The 9130-nt window shown below is 44.0% G+C and overlaps 1 long non-coding RNA gene across 1 annotated transcript; it reads left to right on the top strand.

The window, feature by feature from the left end:
• Positions 1–1491: 1491 nt before the first annotated feature.
• LOC138991802 (uncharacterized) lies at positions 1492–6326 on the top strand. Its single transcript, XR_011467680.1, has 4 exons — positions 1492–1630; positions 2138–2256; positions 3328–3522; positions 4965–6326. It is a non-coding gene; the product is annotated as an uncharacterized lncRNA (long non-coding RNA).
• The last annotated feature ends 2804 nt before the right edge of the window (positions 6327–9130 follow it).

The raw sequence follows: 9130 nt of genomic DNA, 5'->3' as shown, positions 1-9130 counted from the left end.
GACAGAAATTTGAGCATTGCATCTGGTGGTCCATTTGACTGGAAGGAGAGATGTCTAGAAGTTTGTATCTACATCAGTTCATGGGACGCCAATATGGCACCAATGGAGGTTGTACACAGGCTCAGCAACAAGAACTTCCACTTACCAAGGCTGGTCTGCCTGCTGCCACTGACAAGTGCTCCATCTGCCAGCAGCAGAGACCAACAATGAACCCTTATATGGTACCATTCATTCCCTGGTGGCTCAGAGGGTAAAGAATCTATCTGCCTGCAGTACAGGAGACCTAGGTTCAATACCTGAGTTGGGAAGATCCCCTGGAGAAGGGCACAGCAACCCACTCCAGTATTCTTGCCTGGAGAATTCCATGGACAGAGGAGCCTGGCAGGCTACAGTCCATAGGGTTGCAAAAAGTCAGACACCACTGAGCAATTAACACTTTCACTTTACTTTTATTCCTCGAGAGGATAAACCAGGTGGAGGTGGTTGATTTCATTGAACTGCTTCCTTCAAGGAAAGAGCAACATTTTTTCTTTTTTTGTAACAGCTTTATTGTGATCTAATTCACATGTCAGACAATTCACATCTTTAAAGTGTACAAATCAATAATTTTTAGTATCACACTGCTGCTGCTGCTGCTGCTAAGTTGCTTCAGTCGTGTCCGACTCTGTGCGACCCCATGGACAGCAGCCCACCAGGCTCCCCCGTCCCTGGGATTCTCCAGGCAAGAACACTGGAGTGGGTTGCCATTTCCTTCTCCAATGCATGAAAGTCAAAAGTGAAAGTCAAGTCACTCAGTCGTGCCTGACTCTTAGCAACCCCATGGACTGCAGCCTACAAGGCTCCTCTGTCCATGGGATTTTCCAGGCAAGAGATAATCAACAAGGACCTATTGGATAACACAGGGAAATATACTCAGTATTTTGCAATAACCTATCAGAGAGAATAATCTGAAAATATGTATCTATATACATATACACATATAGATATATCTGAATCATTGTGCTATACACCTGAAACTAACACATGGTAAATCAAATATACTTCAATAAAATAAAAACAACAAAAATAGTAATTCTTAGTATATTCACAGATATGTACAACCACCACCACCATCAATTTTAGACGTTTTCTTCACCCCAAAAAAGAAACCTCGGGAGGATTCTTGGAAGACAGTGGAGTACAAAACAGCGTCAATCTGTCTGTCTCCCATCTGGAAAACATTGTACAGGCAGGCTCTGTCTGACACAGCTATTTTGGAACTCTGGAATCTATTGAAGGCTCATCCAGGGGAAAGCTTGGATGGTAAACTGTAGTTAATTTTAGCTAAAAGCGTGACTTTCTTATTACTCTATTTGGAGATTAAATATGGTTTAAAGAGATGCCTAAGTGTAAAGTGACATAGACTGTGGCAGCTTTGTAATGATTTGACTCACTTAGATTAGAACTACACTTCCCAGAATTCCTTTTTCAGCCACAGAAGAGATTCTTATGGGAGATTTAAGGACAGGGTGGGGAGAGGGGAAGTAGCCGCCATTTAGCAGCTCCTAATGCTATCTCTTTTCTGCTGGCTCACTTCGTTAGTCCTGCCACTGCTCCACCTTCCTTTGAATCCTCCCTCCTCCTGGGCCAGGTGTGTTTTTTTGTTTTTCTTTGTTTGTTTTAAAAATATTTATTTACTTATTTGGCTGCGTCGGGTCTTAGCTGTGGTGCGTGGCTTCTCTCTAGTTGTGGCGAGGACTCTAGAGTGAGAGGGCTTCCATAGTTGCAGCTTAGTCAGCGCATGGCATGTGGGATCTTAGTTCCCTGAACAGGGTCTCTTGCATTGGAAGGTGAATTCTTAATCACAGAACCACCAGGGAAATCCCTCCAGATGTGTGTTTAGCCCCATGGTGAAGGCCCTGGGGCTACAGTCCATGGGGGTCACAAAGAGGTGGACAGGACAGAGCACACGGGCACAAAAGGCCCTGGCTCCATCAGGACACCCACAACACCAAGGTCATCAGAGGTGACAAGAACGGGCAAGGGGTTCAGCCCATCCTCATGGAGTCCAGCCTGGGCTCTGTGTTCCAGCTTATTCTCACTCTCATCAACTTGACATCTATCTTTCCTTCCTGACTACCTGCCCTGTGGACCTCAGGTTTGAGCGTCATTCAAAGACAACACCGTGATGGAGACTGTTTCATCTCCCCAGAGTACATAAGATCAAATCCAGATACAAGTTCCTTCATAGATATTCACCTATCGCCTGCTTCTCTGGTGAGTCCAAATTCTTATTATTTCACAATCAGAACCTGAAACGTGGGCTTCACCTACTGGAAGTAGGAGAACTGTCAGAGGAGAGCTTCTAGTAGTATCTGACTGAAGCCTCAATCCAAAAAATAAATAGGAGGATAGAATTTCACAGGGAAGAGAGGAGGAATACCAGATTCAAAGTCTAAAAAGAGGGGATTATAGGAGGAAGATTGAGAAAAGAATGAACAAGAAAGAGAATCTTTCACTCCTGACACCTTCCTTCCCAAGAGCAAAGCTTGGGTGGCTCACTTCCCTTATGTGGTTCAAGGAGGAAAGAAGGGTGGTTAAATTCATGCCCTTGAGTCCTCCATGCATGCTAAGTTGCTTCAGTCGTGTCCGACTCTTTGTGACTCCATGGACTGTAGCCTGCCAGGCCTCTCTGTCCATGGGATTCTCCAGACAAGAATACTGCAGTGGGTTGCCATTTCCTACTCCAGGGGATCTTCCTGACCCAGGGATTGAATCCGCACATCTTAAGCATCCTGCATTGGTGATTTAGTCGCTAAGTTGTACCTGAGTCTTATGACCCCAGGCTACAATCCATGGGATTCTCCAGACAAGGATACTGGACTGGGTTGCCATTTCCTTCTCCAGGGGATCTTCCCAACCTAGGAATCGAACCCCAGTCTCCTTCATTGCAAGCAGATTCTTTACCAACTGAGCTATGAGGGAAGCCCCTGCATCCGTAATAGGGTTCTTTAACACTAGCGCTGCCTGGGAAGCCCTGAGTCCTCCAAGCAGATATCTATTCAACTGTAGGGGATACCCTTGCATTCCCCCTACCTGCCCAACAACCATTCTCTCCTCTTTGGGTAACAGCACCCATATTTTCCTTCAGGGAATCCTCACCCACATGTTCAGCTCCTACGGTTTTGTGTATGACCCTCTTTCCCACCTCCAGGAATGGGCATATGCATTGTGCCCAGCCAGTTGTACCTCTGGCCATTGTCATTGTTTCTGAGATGGGTGTGTGTTTATGCTGGACAAATGAGGCAATTCTGGGGCCATTGCTATTGTTTTGTCTGGGTTCCTCAGCTGATAGGAGCTGATCCTGAAATTGCCAAGGGCCACTGCTTCTCCCAGCTGGGAGGAATCAGCCTGAGAAGGAGGTCAACACAGAGTCACATTGAGCAGGGAAAAGGAATAGAGACCCACTTCTAGTGTGGTCCTCCGAGCACCTGGATCCAACTACATCTGAAGTCAAACACATCTGGACTTTTTAGTGTACCAGTAAGTTCCATCTCCTTTGTGGTTATTTTGTTTAAGTCTATTTGAAAGTAGGATTCTGATGCTGGCAACAGGGTCAAAACTAATAAATTGATCTCTCGGTAAAAGAACTTGTTTAAGCCTGCCTCATATCTAAGATGTTTGGTTTGAGGGGAAAGTAGGGAAGTTGGAGATTCCAGTAACGGTGGTAGCTAACTTTATTGAGCACGTATTATGTGCCAGATACTATACTACATGTATTATCTCTTATAATCCTCAGAACAACCCTATGAGGTGGGTACCAAGATGGCCCCCATGTTTTATTAATAGATGTGGTATGGAGAGCTTAGGCAATCACCTCAAGCTTACACGCTAAGTAAGAAGCATCAGTTGGAAAGGAATGCCCGTAACATCTTGACAACAGTGGCTGAGAGGACTCCTCACGTGTGGCAAGAGTCACATCCCCTGATTCCCCTGGTACGGGTTAACCAAGAGCAATGTCTTATGAGGCAGAATGGAAGGAGTCCTGCCTCTGGCTAGTCAAGGAAGACCGTCTTAATTTTGGTCGAAAGCAGCTTCCTTGTATTGCCATCTGACAGTCCTCATCTGCCCGCTGTGGTCGCGGGCAAGCTGGTTCCACGTCTACCACGCCAGGTGCTCTACCACACCACCGGCTCCCTGAAATGCTTTTCCGTGCATTCTTTGTCTAGTTAAATCCTACCATCCTTCAAGTCTGATCAAATTTCATGTCTCCAGGGAAGACTTTTTGGAGCCCCCTTGTATATGCTCTCATGAATTCCTAAACTTTTCCTTTCATAGCATTTATCAGGTTTATTTTTGCTGATATTTCTGTAAACCACGCTCCTCATGCTACCTTCTTTATAACATAAGCTCTGTCTGTGTGGGGACCAGGTGTTGGTCACTTCTGACCCCCAGTGTGCTCGTGAATGTTTAACAATGGGATCTGGGGCAAAATTGAGGGGTGTGAGTACTGACTGATAGCATTTGCTGATTTCCACAGTGTAAAATCTCCCACCATGGGCAATTTCAAGTCACTAATGTGATTTCAACCAAAATTCCCGAAAAATTCCCCAATCAGTTCTTGCCAGCTGCTAGGAGGGAGCGCCAGCACAACACTGTAGCTGACTCCCGGCTACAGCACCCCGGCTCCCAGCACAGATTTGTTGAATGAGTGAAAGATTTAATGAAATTAGTCCCACAGAATTAGCTTTCCCTATCTGTGCCTATCCATGGCACACTCTCCATCTGTCAGATTTTTTTTTTAAAAAAAAGCAAACTAGGATGTTTTCATTAAGCACAATGTATTCAGCATAAAATAAACTTGTATACAGAATAGAAACAGATCCACAAACATAGAAAACAAACTTACAGCTACCAAAGGGGGAAAGTGGGGAGGAATAAATTAGGAATTTGGGATTAATATATATACACTGCTGTATATAAAGGAACCAGAGACCAAACTGTCAACATCCATTGGATCATCGAAAAAGCAAGAGAGTTCCAGAAAAACATCTACTTCTGCTTTATTGACTACGTCAAAGCCTTTGACTGTGTAGATCACAACAAACTGGAAAATTCTTAAAGAGATGGTAATACCAGACCACCTGACCAGCCTCCTAAGAAATCTGTATGCAGGTCAGGAGGCAACAGTTAGAACTGGTCATGGAACAACAGACTGGTTCCAAATAGGGAAAGGAGTACATCAAGGCTGCATATTGTCACCCTGCTTGTTTAACTTATGTGCAGAGTACATCATGTGAAATGGTGGGCTGGATGAAGCACAAGCTGGGATCAAGATTGCCAGGAGAAATATCAATAACCTCAGATATGCAGATGACACCACCCGAAATATCAATAACCTCAGATATGCAGATGACACCACCCTTGTGGTAGAAAGCAAAGAAGAACTAAAAAACCTCTTGATGAAAGTGAAAGAGGAGAGTGAGGAAGTTGGCTTAAAACTCAACATTAAGAAAATGAAGATCATGACATCCGGTCCAATCACCTCATGGCAAATAGATGGGGAAACAATGGAAACAGTGAGAGACTATTTTTTTGGGCTCCAAACTCACTGCAGACGGTGACTTCAGCCATGAAATTAAAAGATGCTTGCTCCTTGGAAGAAAAGTTATGACCAACCTAGACAGCATATTAAAAAGCAGAGACATTACTTTGCCAACAAAGATCCTTCTAGTTAAAGTTACAGTTTTTTCAGTAGTCATGTATGGATATGAGAGTTGGACTATAAAGATCACTGAGTGCTGAAGAATTGATGCTTTTGAACTTTGGTGTTGGAGAAAACTCTTGAGAGTCCCTTGGACTTCGAGGAAATCAGTCCTGAATATTTATTGGAAGGACTCATGCTGAAGCTGAAACTCCAATACTTTGGCCACCTGATGCGAAGAACTGACTCGCTAGAAAAGACCCTGATGCTGGGAAAGATTGAAGGCAGGAGGAGAAGGAGACGACAGAGGATGAGATGGTTGGATGGCATCACCGACTCAATGGACATGAGTTTGAGTAAACTCTGGGAGTTGGTGATGGACAGGGAAGCCAAGCATGCTGCAGTCCATGGGGTTGCAAAGAGATGGACATGACCTAGCGACTGAAATGAACTGATATATAAAATAGATAACCAACAAGGACCTACTCTAGCACAGGGAACTATGCTCAATGTTTCCTTATAAGGGAACAGAATCTGAAAAAATTAGATATTTATGTATGTATAACTGAGTCACTTTGCTGTATACCTGAAACTAACACAATATTGTAAATCAAGTATGTTTCAATTAAAAAATTAAACTACAAAAAGATGTATTTGGTATAAAAGAATATTGTTTGTGTCCAACCCCTCCACTTTTGCCTGGTGTTAAGCCATCCTTTCTTGCATGTAATGAGACCTTTGCAAACTGCGGATAGTGACTCATTGGTGGCTCACAAGATCCGTTTAGAAGGTCATAAGAAACATTTAAAAAAAAAAAAAGAAACCAAGTAGAAGGGAAGAGGAATTTCAAAGTATCAGTGTTTGTCAGGAAGTGTTATTTTGGGAGACTTTTGCTGTGAGCCTGTGTTCATTCTGAGTTATGATGTAAAGTGACTTTCTTAGAGTCAAGGAAGTTTGGAAATCACTGTGGTTGATAGCAATTTTTATTAATAACCTTTTTAGAGCAATTTTAGGTTCACAGCAAAACTGAACAGAAAGTAGAGCAAGTTCTCATTTACTCCCACACAGGCACAACTTCCTCATTATCAGCGTCTCCCACCACAGAGGTCCATTTGTTACAATTGATGAACCTACACTGATATATCATAATCACCCAAGTCCATGGTTTACATTACAGTTCACTCTTTGTGTTGCACGTTCTGGGGGTTTGAGCAAATGTATAATGACATGTGAGCTTCCCAGGTGGCGCTAGTGGTAAAGAACCCATCTGCCAATGCAGGAGACGTAAGAGATGCGGGTTTGATTCCTGGGTTGGGAAGATCCCCTGGAGGGAGGCATGCCACCCACTCCTGTATTCTTGCCTGGAGAATCCCATGGACAGAGGAGCCTGAGGGGCTACCGTTCATAGGGTCGCAAAGAGTCAGATGTAACAGAAGTGACTTAGCACGCACACATAATGACACATATCCATTGTTGTACTGTCATACAGAATATTGGGTTGGCCAAAAAATTCATTTGGGTTTTCTTGGCCAATCTAATACCCTAATCTTGGCCAGTCTTATTACCCAAAAAATCCTCTATATTCATCCCTCCCTTACCCCTCATCACTGGTAATCACTGCTCTTTTTACTGTCTCCATAGTGTGCCTTTTCCAAATGTCATAGTCAGAATCATACAGTATGTAGCCTTTCAGATTGGCATCTTTCACTTAGAAATATGCATTTAAGTTCCTTCCTTGCCTTTTCATGGTTTGATATCTTTTTACTGCTACATAATATTCATTGTTGGCATGTACCACAGCTTGCTAATCCATTCATCTACCGAAGGACATCTTGGTTGCTTCCAAGTTTTGGCAATTATGAATAAAGCTGCAATAAACATCCACGTGGCTTCCCAGGTGACTCAGTAGATAAAGAATCTGCCTGCAATGCAGAAGATGCAGGTAGATGTAAGTTCAATCCCCCATGTCGGGAAGATCTCCTGGAGGAGGGCATGGCAACCCACTCCAGTATTCTTGCCTGGAGAATCCCATGGACAGAGTAGCTTGGTGGGCTACAGTCCATAGAGTCGAAAAGAGTTGGACACGAATGAAGTGACTTAGCACGCACAGCATGCAAACATCCATGTATAGTATTTTGTGTGGACATAAATTTTCAATTTTTTGGGTAAATACTAAGGGGTACAGTTACTGGATTATATGGTAATGGTATGTTTAATTTTATAAGATATTGACAAGCTGTCTTCCAAAATGCATTCCCACCAGCAACGAATGAGTGCTCCTGTGTGCTGAGTCATGTCCGACTCTTTGAGACCCTGTGGATTGTATCCCGCCAGGATCCTCTATGAGATTTTCCAGGCAAGAATACTGGAGCGGTTTGCCATTTTCTCCTCTAAGGGATCTTCCTGACCCAGGGATCGAACCCAAGTCTCCTGTGTCTCTTGCATTGCAGGAAAATTATTTACTGCTGAGTCATCAGGGAAGTCCATTAGGAGCGCCTCACTTACGTTTAAACTTGCATTTCCCTAATGACATGTGATGCGGAGCGTCTTTTCACATGTTTATTTGCCATCTGTATAGTTTTCTTTGTCGAAGTGTCTTTTCAGGTCTTTTGCCCATTTCAAAATCAGAAAGCAATGTTTTTTCATTTAGTAGTTTTGTTTTCCATGTCCTTACTTGCAAATTTTTTTTTCAAGGGTAAGAACACTATGTCTGACTTGTCAGACCTCACATTTTTGTTACATGTTTTTAAAAGTTTGTGGTGGGGGGGAGGAACCCATCAATGTCTTTAAAACACAAAAAAACACCTGGTCTTCCCAAGTTCTTGTCTCCAATCCCCCAGGGACCTAAGGGTTAAGCCCACTTAGCTCTGAGTGATAGAGAGAGAGAGAGGTCTTGGAGGCTGGGGAACTTCCAGTTCCCCTCCCCACCCCTACTCCCAATCCTCTAGAGAGTACATTTTCAATCCAGCTGCCTTCACCCGGTGACAACCTGGGCAAACAAGAGAGCTGGGATAGATACTTGATGCCCCTATCTTCCCTACATTCAGGGGACAGCCCCTAGTTGATTCTTGAAAGCTGAAGTAAGGGGAGGAGAAAGATTGGAGGTGGAGGTCATTGCTAAAGTCACATCAAGAAACTCTTCTCCAGATTATAGCTGTGTGCGTGTATGCTGAAACGCTTCAGTCGTGTCTGGCGCTTTGCAACCCCACGGACTGTAGCCTGCCAGGCTCCTCTGTCCATGGGATTCTCCAGGCAAGAATATGGCAGTGGATTGCCTTGTCCTCCTCCAGGGGATCTTCCCGACCCAGGATCGAACCCGTGTCTCCTGCATCTCCTGCAGTGCAGGCGGGTTCTTTACTACTGAGCCACCAGGGAAGATTATAGTTGGTAGAACAAATTACATCCTCCATCACTTTCCTTTTGCTGCCTAGAGCGCTGCACTGACTT

The sequence above is a fragment of the Bos mutus genome, chromosome 18 (assembly GCF_027580195.1).
Source record: "Bos mutus isolate GX-2022 chromosome 18, NWIPB_WYAK_1.1, whole genome shotgun sequence".
Classification (NCBI taxonomy): Eukaryota; Metazoa; Chordata; class Mammalia; order Artiodactyla; family Bovidae; genus Bos; species Bos mutus.
This window is presented reverse-complemented; position numbering and strand designations above follow the sequence as displayed.